Raw genomic sequence first — 14,019 nt, 5'->3', positions numbered from 1 at the left:
TAAGGAGGTCACCATTGGGGATGATGGCGTATTGAGGATGCAAGGCAGGCTATGTGTGTCTAACGTAGATGGTTTGCGCGAGTTGATTCTTCAGGAGGCTCATAGCTCGCGGTACTCTATTCATCCGGGTGCCGCGAAGATGTATCAGGACTTGAGACAACATTACTGGTGGAGGAGGATGAAGAAGGACATAGTGGAGTATGTGGCTTGGTGCCTAAATTGCCAGCAGGTGAAGTATAAGCATCAACGGCCGGGTGGGTTGCTTCATAAGCTAGAGATTCCGGAGTGGAAATGTGTCCGCCCCGAACCTAGGGAGGCGTAGCTGGAACCCGGTGCCGTGCTGGCCCGAGTGAACCACTGTGTAACTCATTTGTTTTTCTTCTGTAACTATCATGGGCCAACATGGCCACAACTCATAATGTATAACTATAAGTGGGCAACACTGTATCAGTGAACTATTTTTCTTAAAACATGAATACATATGGGCCGTCAAGGCCTCTGACATACTGTACAAAATTAACCTCTGTCTACAAAGCCTCTAAGATTATTTGACATCAAATGGGATAGGGTACCGGCCTACACATAAGTCTGTAGCAAAATTCTGACACGATGACTCATAAACTCGGATGCACTTCGAATGAGGTGGAGTCTTACCGATCCTTCGCTGAATGCCAATCTCGTCTACTATGAGAGCGCGTCAAACTGATTATCTATACCTGTAGGCATGAATGCAGCATCCCCAACAAAAGGATGTGAGTACGAATAATGTACGAAGTATGTAAGGCAAAACTGAAACATAACAATAAGTCAACATTAATTAAGGACATATAAGAATCAACCTGAATCTCTGATGTGTCACCGCAAATACATACTTATTATACTTATATATATATATATACAATGCTTCTCTTTAAGACTATTATCTATATCGTATGATGCATGACTGCCCAACTGATTAGTGGTAACTGCCCGACCGGTCGTAGCTCGGTAGTAAATGCATAACTGCCCAACCGGTGGTAAATAATGATACATAACTGCCCAACCGGTGGTAACTGCACGACCGACCATAGAGCGGTGGTAAATAGATGACTACCCGACTGGCCGTAGCACGGTGGTAAATGAAGATGCATGACTGCCCAACCGGCCGTAGCTCGGTGGTAAATTAATGATACATAACTGCCCAACCGGTGGTAACTGCCCGACCGGCCGTAGCACGGTGGTAAATGCATGAAGATGCATGTACATGTATCACTATATTATAAACATTAACATCTTTATCGTACGCCTCAATATAGACTTAGTAACATACTTAAACATACTTGAATATAACTTTACAGGAATCAATAATATGGATATCCTTAATTGCTAAGAGTAGAACCACTTATGGAATAGCATTACGTTTACGTATCATTACTTGGACCATGCCAAAATGAAGGATTAGCCTTAACATACCTGGAGTAGGGATAAATTTGTATGATATTCTTGAGAAAGATTACATTGTACTCCCTTAATATTGCAAAATTTTATGTTGCTAAGGTGCTAATAACTCTTGCTGGATTTGATTTGGTCGCAAGCAATTTTGTTGGAAGCTTTTGGATTGAGTTTAGCGTCTGTTCTTGAAAGGTTTTGAATTAGGAAGAATGGTATATTATTTCTCACTTGATTGCTCTATGTCCCAATGAGACCAAACTTGTGTAATTACGAGATCATGCAAAATGAAGGAAGAGCTTAGTCTTAACATACTTAGACATGCTTGAATATTATTTTACAATAAAGAAAATCTCATAAACTTTTCTCATATTATGTATATAATTTAAAACATATTCGAAAGTAGTAATATTAATAATTATATAAAATCATATTTTTCAAACCATTTTTTTTCCTTTACAAAAATGTTCCACTCAAAATACCATATCTAATATATATATTATCAAAGCTGATATGAAGTAAATATATATATATAACGGTATCAAGGTTGTTAAACTTACGGGGTCTTACAATGACATAGTCACAAATCCTTTATAACCTCATGAATAGTCTTAATCCCTTCAAGCTCATATGGATTACTACGAATTATCCTAATATTAAAGTACGGGGTGTAACAAAATGAGAGCGGATCACTATGGATTTCGTTGTTAGGTTCCCACGGACTCAGCGGAGGTTTGATGCAGTTTGGGTGATTATGGATAGGCTGACCAAGTTAGCTCATTTCATTTATGTGATGACTACATATTCTTCCGAGCAACTGGCTCGAATCTACATCCGTGAGATTGTCAGGCTTCATGGCGTACCAATATCTATCATCTCTGACTGGGGTACGCAATTTACATTACGGTTCTAGAGGACCGTACAACATGAGTTGGGTACTCGAGTGGAGCTGAGCATAACATTTCACCCTCAGACGGACAGACAGTCCGAGCGCACTATTCAGATATTAGAGGATATGCTCTGTGCTTGTGTAATGGAGTTTGGAGGGTCGCAGGATCAGTTCTTACCACTTGCAGAGTTTGCCTACAACAATAGTTATCAGTTGAGCATCTAGATGGCACCGTATGAGGCTCTGTATGGTAGGCGGTGTCGGTCCCCAGTGGGTTGGTTCGAGCCGGGCGAGGCCAGATTATTGGGTACAGACTTGTCCAGGATGCCCTGGATAAGGTGAAGGTGATTTAGGATCGACTTCGCACAGCCCAGTCCAGACAAAAGAGTTATGCGGACCGGAGGGTTCGCGATGTAGCATTCATGGTTGGAGAGCGGGTCTTGCTTTGGGCATCGCCTATGAAGGGCGTTATAAGGTTCGGAAAGAAGGGCAAGCTGAACCCAAGGTACATTGGTCCTTTTTAGGTGTTGAGGCGTGTTGGGGAGGTTGCATATGAGATTGCCTTACCTCCCAGCCTTGCAGGAATCCATTCGGTATTCCACTTTTCTATGCTCTGGAAGTATCACGGTGATCCGGCTCATGTATTGGATTTCAGCTCAGTCCAGTTGGACACGGATCTATCTTATATTGAGGAGCCAGTAGCTATTTTGGACAGGCAGGTCAGAAAGCTAAGGTCAAAGAACATCGCTTCAATAAAGGTTCAGTGGAGGGGTCAGCCGGTCGAGGAGGCGACTTGGGAGACCGAGCAGGATACGCGCAGCTATTATCCTCATCTTTTTTGTTACAACCCAAATTCGCATACCATAGATCACACCGTAAGTTAGTCGACGTAAATCCAAGAAGAGATTATCTTTGAGATGATAAGAAGTTAATCCTATTGGTCTTAAACGATACAAGGGTGTATAAGAGTGGTTAACAAGTATTTGAAGTTAAACGAATCAAGGATGTTGTAACCCGTATTTTCGGGTAACACTAGAGGTGATTAATTGTCCCAAGAGGTCTTGTTTTAATGTATTTGAATCATATAATATCTGCATCATAAGTCTTGAAGTCAAGCGAGTTATGAAACAAAAGTCGATAAAATTGGCCGCAACTTAGGTTTATAATTTTACTTAAACTTTAGGTCAAATGTTACTGCATTTTTCTCCCAATGTGCTTGGAATTATGAGGTGATCTACCTATCAAATTGAATATCTATGAGTCTAGTTTCTAACTCATTAAACCGTTCGTCAATACGATCTCGGAATAGAGAGATATTTGCGTTTTCGCGAGAGTGCGCCAAGCTGCTCTCTATGGGGCCCACAAAGGCGGTTTAAGACATATGGACATATATAAGATACCTCAACCCCGTTTTAAGTCATTATTTTTTAGTATATTCAGACCTTATAACCCTAAAAACAGTCTCTCAAGGTTCTCTCATGATCCAAGACCCAAACAAAGGGCAAACAACACAAATCAAATGTCGGGAATCCCGTGGCGCTAGTAAGTTTCTTGTTCTTCTTGTTGTTGCTGATTTTTGTGTTGTTCCAGATCGTGTGGGAGGTTTTTTTAAGTGTTTTATGTCCTGTAAATACACCTTCAAGTTTTTAATATCAACCCTAGGTGGTTTCAAGTCATCTAAAGTAATTCTAGTGCCGAAAAACCCGAATTAATTGCTAGTTTCGCTTCCTTGTTCTTGTGGCAGAATTGAAGGGATATTTCGTGGAAAATTAAGGTCAAATTGGAGTTGTTCTTTCTGTTTAAAGGTAAGGAACCTCTTACTCTATATATATTTAAGATTATCCAAGTTGCAGCTAAGTCGTTGAAGCTAGAACTTGTGAAATATATATCGAAAGACTTGGTAGTAATGTTGTTGGTTGGTGGACTGTTTTGGAGGCTCAATATGATTATTAATGATGTTGTTTGGGCTGTTTGGTGATTGTATTGACTTGTGGGAAGTCATATAAATAGGGGAGGTGCTGTCCGTTTTATCGTAAAATAGGTTGTGGTCGATACATAATAGTTACGACGCTTAAACGATAATGATAGTGTCATTTGTCTTATTGTAGACTAAGGAGTCGTGACATTTGCATAGCTTGAGGTTGGGCAGTATATACAAGGTATGTGAGGCTATCCCCTTCATTCTTTTGCACGACTCCGATTGTACATAATGTAATGAACGAGCTCCCAAAGATACTCTACTCTTAGAAGCTAACAGTACTTACATTGCTGCCCTTCTTATGAAACGATTGATATTGATGTTACTTCTCTTATTCTTATATTATCAATGTTGTTGGTAGTTCCTGATTCTTATAAGATTCTTGATGAAGAGTTAATCCTAATAACGTGTACGAAGGATACCAACCTTATGTCACTCCGAAAGGTTCAAAATGTGATTCCAATGAGTCCAGCATGCATCATATATATGTATCTATTTTACTCTACCGAGCCGCGCTATAGTCAGCCGGGTACGGCACCTATTGTGCAACCACTGATCAGTTGGGTTTTACCGAGCTCCACATGGCCGGGTACGATTCTACCGAGCCCAATGATGGCCGGGTACGATTCTACCGAGCCCTATGATGGCCGGGTACGTTTTACCGAGCCTATTATGGCCGGGTACGATATGATGATGGTGATGCCCACAAAGGCGTATGTTTTAAAAGTTTATGTATATATATGTATGTATCATGTATTTCATGTCAGTAGCCCTCAGAGGTACCCAGATGTCACAGGTTGTATATTCTCTATCCCTGTTTACATTACTGTTCTTACTTATGCTTTCTTGCCTTACATACTCAGTACTTTATTCGTACTGACGTCCCTTTTATTTGTGGACGCTGCATGTCGTGCTGCAGGTCCTGATAGACAGGTAGACGTAGCTCCCCCACCACAGTAGGCTGTCCAGTTCAGCGGTTATTGGCGAGATCCCTTCTCCGGACTTGCCGTGGTCTTGGTATGCATTTTTGTTATAGACATTATGGGTATGTCGGGGCCCTGTTCCGGCAATGTTGTAGCACTTATGTTCCTTTAGAGGCTCATAGACAGGTGTCGACTTATGTATGGTTTAGAATGCCTTTTCGGCTGATTTTTGTTGTATAGTCTTTCATGGCATCATGATAGCTCGTACCTTATATATAGTTTCTTGACAGTCTTGTCGTCCCATGTTATGTATGTTCATGACATTATCTTTCATTGTTGGATGTTCATGATCTATGTCTACTATTTATATTGATCTTGTCGGCCCTTAAAGATAATAAGGAAGGTTAGATAAAATGTACGTTGGTGCTCGGCAAGTATGGCCTGGGTGCTAGTCATGACCCTCCAATTGGGTCGTGACATTTTCACAGCTTTAGGTATGTCTCTATACTCGTTCGAGGACGAACGATTGTTTTAAGAGGGGGAGAATGTGACCACCCGACCGGTCATCTTGAGAGTAATAGCCCCGATCCCCTATTAACTATTTTCCCCATATCCTTTTCTGCTATTGTGACTTGCCGGGAGGTTTCGTTTTGGTTTTTGGAGTGTTTTAGGATGCTTAGTCTCTAAACAGAAGCTTAAATCTTAGGATTTGGACTGCAGTCGGAACTATGTGAAGATGATTCCGAAATGGAATTCCATCGGTTCTTTTAGCACCGTTAGGTGATTTTGGATTTAGGGAAGTGTCTGAATTTTGTTTTGGAGGTTTGTAGCTCATTTAGGTTTGAAATGGCGAAAGTCAAAGTTTTGGAGATTTTGACCGGTAGTAGAATTTTTGATATCGGGGTCGGATCTCAATTCCGGAAGTTAGAATAGGTCCGTATGGTTGAATATGATCTGTGTGCAAAATGTGGGGTCAATCGGACGTTGTTTAGTTGGTTTCGGCATTAGTTGTCGAATTTAGAAGTTTCAAGTTTTTTAAGTTTGAATTGGAAGACCATACTCTATTGCTTCCAGAATTCCGCACTGAAATTCAACTAAATCCTTCGTGAGCCCATGTAACACAAACCATATAATACCTCAAATCATCTGCAAATCTCGCATTCACCCTTGTAATAGTCAAGACAACTCCCACAAGCGATCCAAACTCAAATTGCAACATATATCATTCACTCGCAAAAGAGAAACCTCTACAGAACATCATAAGGACCACACAACTTCAGGACACCTCGCAGGAGATAACCCACCTGCTCTGCCTCAAACTGACATCTCTCTATACCCTTCCACAGTCACGACTACTACGCAATCACTTAATCTTCTTGATTCTAAACTCATCGACGAGACATGAGAATCTACTTTACTCCACAACTAAACAACATGAGAGATCCCTCAACACACCCATAACTCGAGACCATACGCCAAATCAAGACAGAAATTAGACACCCCATAGTCCTTGATACATTTTAAATAAACTCTTCTCGTCACATTCGAACAATTTGAACACATCTCGTAGTCACATCATACTCACCACATAGTCATTCTACCGCTCATCGAGCCACAAATTCCACTCATAGGAACACTACCGCACCTGCGGCTTCGCATATGCGCCCAAATCCCCGCTTCTGCGGTCTTCCTCACCCAGCACTATTCTCACTTTTGCGACTCCTTTGTCGCTTCTGCGGCCATCGCACCTGTGCAAACCAACCGCAGGTGCGATCATACTAGAACCAGCAGCCTCCAGCTTTGCACATGAAGTGAAAATGATCTGAACCTCGTCCAAAACTCATCTGGGGCCACTCGGGACTCCGTCCGAATATACTAACAAGTCCAATAACATAACACAGACCTACACGAGGCCTCAAATCACGCATAACTACATCGAAACGATGAATCACACCTCAAATCGAAATCTATGAACTTTGAAACTTCAACTTCCATAACCGATGCCGAAACCTATCGAATTACGTTCGATTGACCTCAAATTTTGCACACACGTCATATTTCACATTACGGACCTATTTTAATTTTCAGAATCAGATTCCGACCCCAATATCAAAAAGTTCACTCCTGATCAAACTTTTTAAAATTTTAATTTTCGCCATTTCAAGCCAAATTCCCCTACGGACCTCCGAATCACAATCCGGACACGCTCCTACGTCCAAAATCACCCAACGGAGCTAACTGAACCATCAAAACTCCGTTCCAGGTTCAAATTCACAAAATGTCAAACTTGGTCAACTCTCTCAATTTAAAGCTTCGACAATAAATTCCATTCTTCCAATTCGATTCCGAATAACCTGAAAAATCAAAACCGACGATTCACATAAGTCATAATACATCATACAGAGCTACTCATGCCCATAAACTATCGAGCGAAGTAAAAATGCTCAAAACTATCGGTCGGGTCGTTACAATAAGATATAGCATTATACTAAAATATTCAATAACAAAGATAATAAAATTAGGTAAAGCAAATGTTGCTAATTAATAACCATTATAAAAATTAACATAATCTAAAAATACTATATAAGTCGTGCTAAAATAAGTATAGCCAATAAATACTACTCCATTAATTACATAACTAAGCACGAAAGAAAAAGATAAACTAAGTTATGCATTTTCATTATAAACCAATATAAAACTAAAAATAGATATCCAACACTATCGTCATTCCTAATGTTGAATTGAAATTCTTTTGTTAGCATTAGTATTGATTTGAACTTTGTTTGAGTTACTACATTTATAGGCTATAAACTTTATTTACGTTCAAGAATATTAAGTCCAAACTTGATATAATACGTTAAAAGATAAATCTGTGAAAAAGTTTAAGAAATATTTATAAATTATATTACAATAAATATTTATATATAAAAAATATTTTTAAAAATTGTATAAATGTACTATCGGGTTGGTTTGATTTCGGTTAGATTTTTTTAGTTAAAACCAAACCAAACCAATTATGGTCGGGTTGTTTTCCCCAATATCAAACCAAACTACATAGGTTTTTTTTCCGGTTTGACTCGAATTATTGATTTTGTGCGGTTTATCGGTTTTTTTTGTACACCCCTACTCGCACCAAGCCCCAACCACCCTATGTAGTTTAAGAAAATAAGTAGTAGATGTGGCAACCTACTAAACTTTAGGATTACAATTTGGTTGGTCGATAAATTAGAATTTTGTTATCTTATGGCATCCAAATATATAAGGTTACCAAGAGGAAGGTGGATACATCACATTCAATTTTGTTATCACTCGATTCTGGCAGAAATCCGAGTTGGTTCTTTAATAATAAGCTTTCTCAACCACTTACTAGGCTTTCTAAATTTACCTTTCCAAAACTTGTTTGGTTAAATTTTTATTACTTTTGTCTAAAAACCTTTCTAAACTTTTGTTTGGTTAAATTCTAAGTTTTAGCACTTAGCTAAAACTTGTTTGGTTAAAATACTTTTATGTTGATTTATTTGAAAAACCTTTCTTGTTTTCTTTATTTGTCTCTGCTAGTTCATGATAACAAATGGTAGTTATTTACCTTCCATTTTAAAATCTTCAAATACCTTAGTGAATGGAGTTTTCCCCTACATGGTGGTAGGAGGGTAGAAAATGTCTCGTGAAATTATCGAGATATGCATAAATTTAATCGAACACCACCATCTTTAAAAAAATTATCGCGATTTATATTTTACATGGAGTAAATGATTAGTATGAAAGGGTTCCGAGTTCATTTTATTTTGTATATCTTATTCGTGAGAAGTCTTATGAAAATGGAATGAAACAAAATAAACTAATTAGATCACTCTCTCGACAAAATTCTTCAATCATCCATTTATTTAATAAAGAAAAATAAAAGGACCACGGCTATAATTAAAAAAGGAGAAAAGAAATTGAAAGAAAAAGGGAGGATTGATGTATCACTATCATCCTCAAAATAGAGCCAAACAAAATCTGCTATCTTCAAGGGAATTCTTTTAACCAGCCAATTCTAACCAAACAACACAGATAAAGTTAAAGAGCAATGAAACAGAGGAGTAGAAAAAGATAAAGACACTCTTTTAATTAAAGTCTATAGATGAATTACTTAGGTTAGTCCATCAGTAAATCCGTATATGCATAGTCTAAAGATTCACTTTTGTTTAAAACGTCAGATCTTCCAACAAAGTGTAAATAAGAATCAGTAAAAGTTTCATCTTTTGACACATAAAATATAACATATAGTATTCAAGTTGTCCAAGTTTAAAACACTAAATTTAGATTGGTCGGAATTACGATCCATTAATCAAACCATTTTAATCTCTGCAAATAAGTACTTTCTTTGTTTGATACTCTGTTTTAGTCCGTTCAAAAAATAATATCATATTTTAAAAGTTTTTATAGTCACACTCACACATATGCTATAATATGTTTACAAACACAAATTGCAAAGTATTTATAGCCACGTAAATTTTATGAAATATTCAAAATCATAAATTTTAAAAATCTTTATCAAACTATAACAAAAAGAGATAGTAGAGTAACACCTTACCTTAATGATGTTTGGCATATTTCGATATGTGTTGATGTTACTTTGCCCATGTTTTAACCACTTTTTGATGTTATTCAATCTTTAAAACACCCAACATGGTGTAATTATTGGTTTGATGACTAATTAAGTTATGTGTGACGATTTAAGGTGTTCGGAGTGCAAAATATGAAGAAAAGGTGGTTTAGCCAGAGGAAGAAGGGTTGGATGCGACGCATCCAACCTAGGAAAACATCATCCTGCATGCAACCTTAGCAGTGAAGTTGGGCCATAGCGTCTGCCATCGCGTGCGAAACTGGGAAGTAGAAGTGAAGCTGGATGCGTCGCGTCCACCATCGCATGCAAGCTGAGAAATAGAGGACAAGGTGGATGCGTCGCATCCACCTTCGCAGAAGAAAAATTGAAATGGAGGACAAGGTGGATGCGTCGCATCCACCTTAGCATCAATCCCTGAAGCCGATTTGGACTAGGAATAGAAGAGCTTTGGCCCACGACTTTTGTACACAATATATAAGCCAAAAGCGCCTTCTTTAGGTTATCTAACATATTGGGAAGAGGGAAAAAGCCACGACAAAGCTGTGGAGGCCGGAATTCATCAAGTTTCATCTTTCTCCTACCAAACTTAGTAATTTTTATGTTTCTTTATATGATTTGTTGTTTGGCTACCATGTCTATGTGGAGCTAAACTTCACGTTCTAGGGTTGTGGTTCTTTCATGACTATTGTTATTCGGATATTGATTTTGATTTCTTGATTTATCATATTAGTTTATTTATTCAATCTTGCACTTAATTATTTAATTGCTTGATCACCAATTGAATATTATCTACGAATCTAGAATTGAACTCGAAAGTGGGAATTCTATATGGCATATAGGATTGAGTAGGGCAAGTTCTTGAACTCGGGCATCGGGGAACGGATTCGTAGTTAGGATAGACATATACCTAATTGCCTTGCTTGGTTGATTTACAGGAATTATAAATGCGTTCTTGTTGATTCTAACTCCATAGACATATAGGCGTTAGGTTAGCTTGAATAGGCGAGTAAGAACTCGACAGATTCTTATGAGCATTAACCCTGTCAACCAATAAGCTAGATAAATTAGTCGGTCAATTCAATTGAAGAATACAATAGGATTGTTAGATAACCCATAACCCTAGATCGTTTTCATTACATTGAGATCCTTAAAATCTGCTCTTTCTCTGTTCAAAGTTTATTATTTATATTTTTCTTATTTAATTAGTTAGAATAAAATATTTTTAGATTTAATTCTTGTTTAGATAATTAAGATAGGCTAATTTAGTTAATAGTTAATCATAAGTCCTCGTGGGTTCGACATCCGACTTTTAGTCACTTTATTACTTGACGACCGCGTATACTTGCGTGAGTGTGTTTGGTCGCAACAAGTTTTTGGCGCCGTTGCCGGGGACTTAGAAATTTGCTATTTTTCTAGATTAGACATTTTTTTTATCTATTCATGTTTTTTTTATTATTTTATTTTAGTTAGTATTTTTTATTTATTTTAGCATGGCATCTTGGAATAAAAATTGTTCGAATGATGGTTATTCTTATTTTGATGATCCTTGTCCATATTGTGGAGGACCCCACTGGTGGAAAAATTGTCAGAATGTTCCCAAGAGCGAGTTGTGCGCACAATCTCAATCCTTTGAGTGGAATATTTGTAATATGTGTGGTGGTCAAGATGGCCATTGGGATGGTTGTCCTAATTTTGTTCATCCTTCTCTGAGCCCTTATTATGATCTTTCTAATGATATTTCTGAGTTTGATAGGGGCAATGAAGTGCAGGATATGGAGCCCGATGCATATATTAGGGATATTCTGAGGCAAGTAGCAGAGCAACAGGATGAACTCAAAAAAGATATGAAAAGAATGAGGGCAGCAATCACAAGAATGAAGGCCAATATGGAAGAATTGAATGAAGAGAGCGAGTACCAGCAAGAGAAAATTTTTGAAAAAGAGGAGATTTTGAGCCAAACTTGGCTGGCAGAACAGGCTGAAAAGTTAGAAATATATGAAGCTCAACATGAGGAACTTACTGATGGGATGAGACACTTTATAGAGGGAAGATCTAAACTGGGACAAGGGATCTATAAATTTGTCACTACTATTAACGACTTGCAAGATAAATTAAATGCAAAGGTTGTTGCGTCTATCGCCCAACAAAATAGTAATGAGTCGTCAGAAGCTGAAAAGGAGCTTATACGCCAAATTGAGGAGCTAAAAGTGGAGAGCCAATCATTCGAGCATATTTCTGTTGATGATGCCCATGTTGAGAAAAGTACACTAGAGCCATGCGAGGTAGCAGATAATGTTATATTTGAAGACTCTAATGTATGCACATATGAGGATATAAATAGTAATACAATTCTAAAGTTGGGGCATGTTGGTCCTCATTCTAAACATTTTTCGACATTGTATTTGGATGATGACATGGAAATCGAGTCATCTAAGCCTTTGGAGGAGTCAATGGAAGAGGAACATGATGCCTATATTTTTGAATTTGTCATGCCAAAAAGCAAAAAATACATTCCTCATCTAAAGGCCGAGAAGTGTAGAGTGAAAAATTTATTACTTGGCCTGGTTATCTTTGTAGCCCCACCACTGGAGCATAGCCGCAAACTGGATGCCATGTTAGGGGCTCAATTCATAAGTTCGAGGTGGAGGCAAAAAGTGGTTCACGTCGTGCCGCTACGTTAAATCAGGCGCTTGTTGGGAGGCAACCCAGCGTTACTGCTTTCTTTTATTTTTGTTTACTTTTTATTTTATTTTATTTTTATTATTTTGTAGTATTTATTTTTGTTTTGTAGGATTATGAGCATAGGAAGCAAAGCCATTAGAAGAGTGCAAAAGCGAGCTAGATGGTGAGGACTAAGTGTGGGGTGCCCACACAAAGGACGATGCCTGGGGGAAGTCTGAGTACCTCGTGAGCCGCTATTGCTTCGGCCTTTGGCCTACCAGGGAGTCTCGTTTACCCTCTTATTATTTATAATGTGCATTGAGGACATTGCAAAATTTTAAGTGTGGGGTGAGGAGATCGTTTGGATAAGTTTCTGTGCTATTTTAGCTTAGTTGTAGTACTCATTCTTAAGTGTAGTAGCTTTGGTGAAGGAAAAAAATAAAATGAAAAAAGTAGAAAAATTGGACTTTTCCCGACGATTGATCTCCTAGACAGTTTTCTTGAGGGATTAAAGTCTAAACAAAAATCCAAAATATGTCTTTTAGCTTTCTTTAGGTAGTAATAATACCCTGTGGTTTTTCTTTGTGCCTCGGTTCTTTTTCATGGGATGTAGTTTGAACCGGGTAGTTTTTTTCTTTCCGAGTAGATTAGGAATTTAGGGAATAAAAGGAGCAAGAATGATGAACCTAGGCGCCCTTGACTTGTTTGATAGTAACATATTTATACTTTCGCATGTGTAGTATCTTCTGTATGATTTGAAATTATTGATGATGCCTTGTTAAAATGGATAGCATGTTTTGTGGTGCCTATTTCTCATTTTCTTGACTTGTGTTCACTTTGCGCTTAATGCTTAATATCTCGTGGCTCCGTGAATACTTGCATTGCTTAAGAGTCGGAATGTGATCGTCCTTAGTGAGTCATGTGCCATGAGTGGTGAGTTTTTGTGTGTTGTCCATGTATTGTACTTGTATCTAGAACTTGCCCGGTATGTGAGTTGAAGCGAAATTTTAGGTGATGCTCGGTTTGAAAAATGATTTTAGGCTTTCTTTGATCTTTTTGAGCTTATTGCTTATCACAAATAAAATCTATCCCTAGTTAACCCTTTTGAGCCTGTAGACCTTTTATTTGGTACCCACATTACAAGCCTATACCCTCTTTATTCTTAATTGATATTATTTTGATCCTTTTACCTCTTAAAGCACTTTAATTGTTAGATGAGCGCTAAAAGAAGTAAGAAGGGACTAAGTGTGGGGTGACTTTTGAGTGGAACCAATGAAAGAAAGAAGGGTGCACTTATTTTGTAAAATAATACACCACTAGCGGAAATTAAAAGAAAAAAAAAAAGCGAAAATCTGGAAAAAAAAAAAGAAAAGAAAAATATAGATGAATAAATTGTTGTCTTGTTCTTGCTAGTGGGTATGAATTAAAGTAGTGCTTAAAGAAAGAGAAAATATTGTTGGGGTGATATTATTTGTGAAATTGAAGTGGTGTTGAAGAATTTGCGCTTAAAGTAATTTTGTGATGTATTAAA

The sequence above is a fragment of the Nicotiana tabacum genome, chromosome 15, assembly GCF_000715075.1.
Source record: "Nicotiana tabacum cultivar K326 chromosome 15, ASM71507v2, whole genome shotgun sequence".
Taxonomy (NCBI): Eukaryota; Viridiplantae; Streptophyta; class Magnoliopsida; order Solanales; family Solanaceae; genus Nicotiana; species Nicotiana tabacum.
This window is presented reverse-complemented; position numbering follows the sequence as displayed.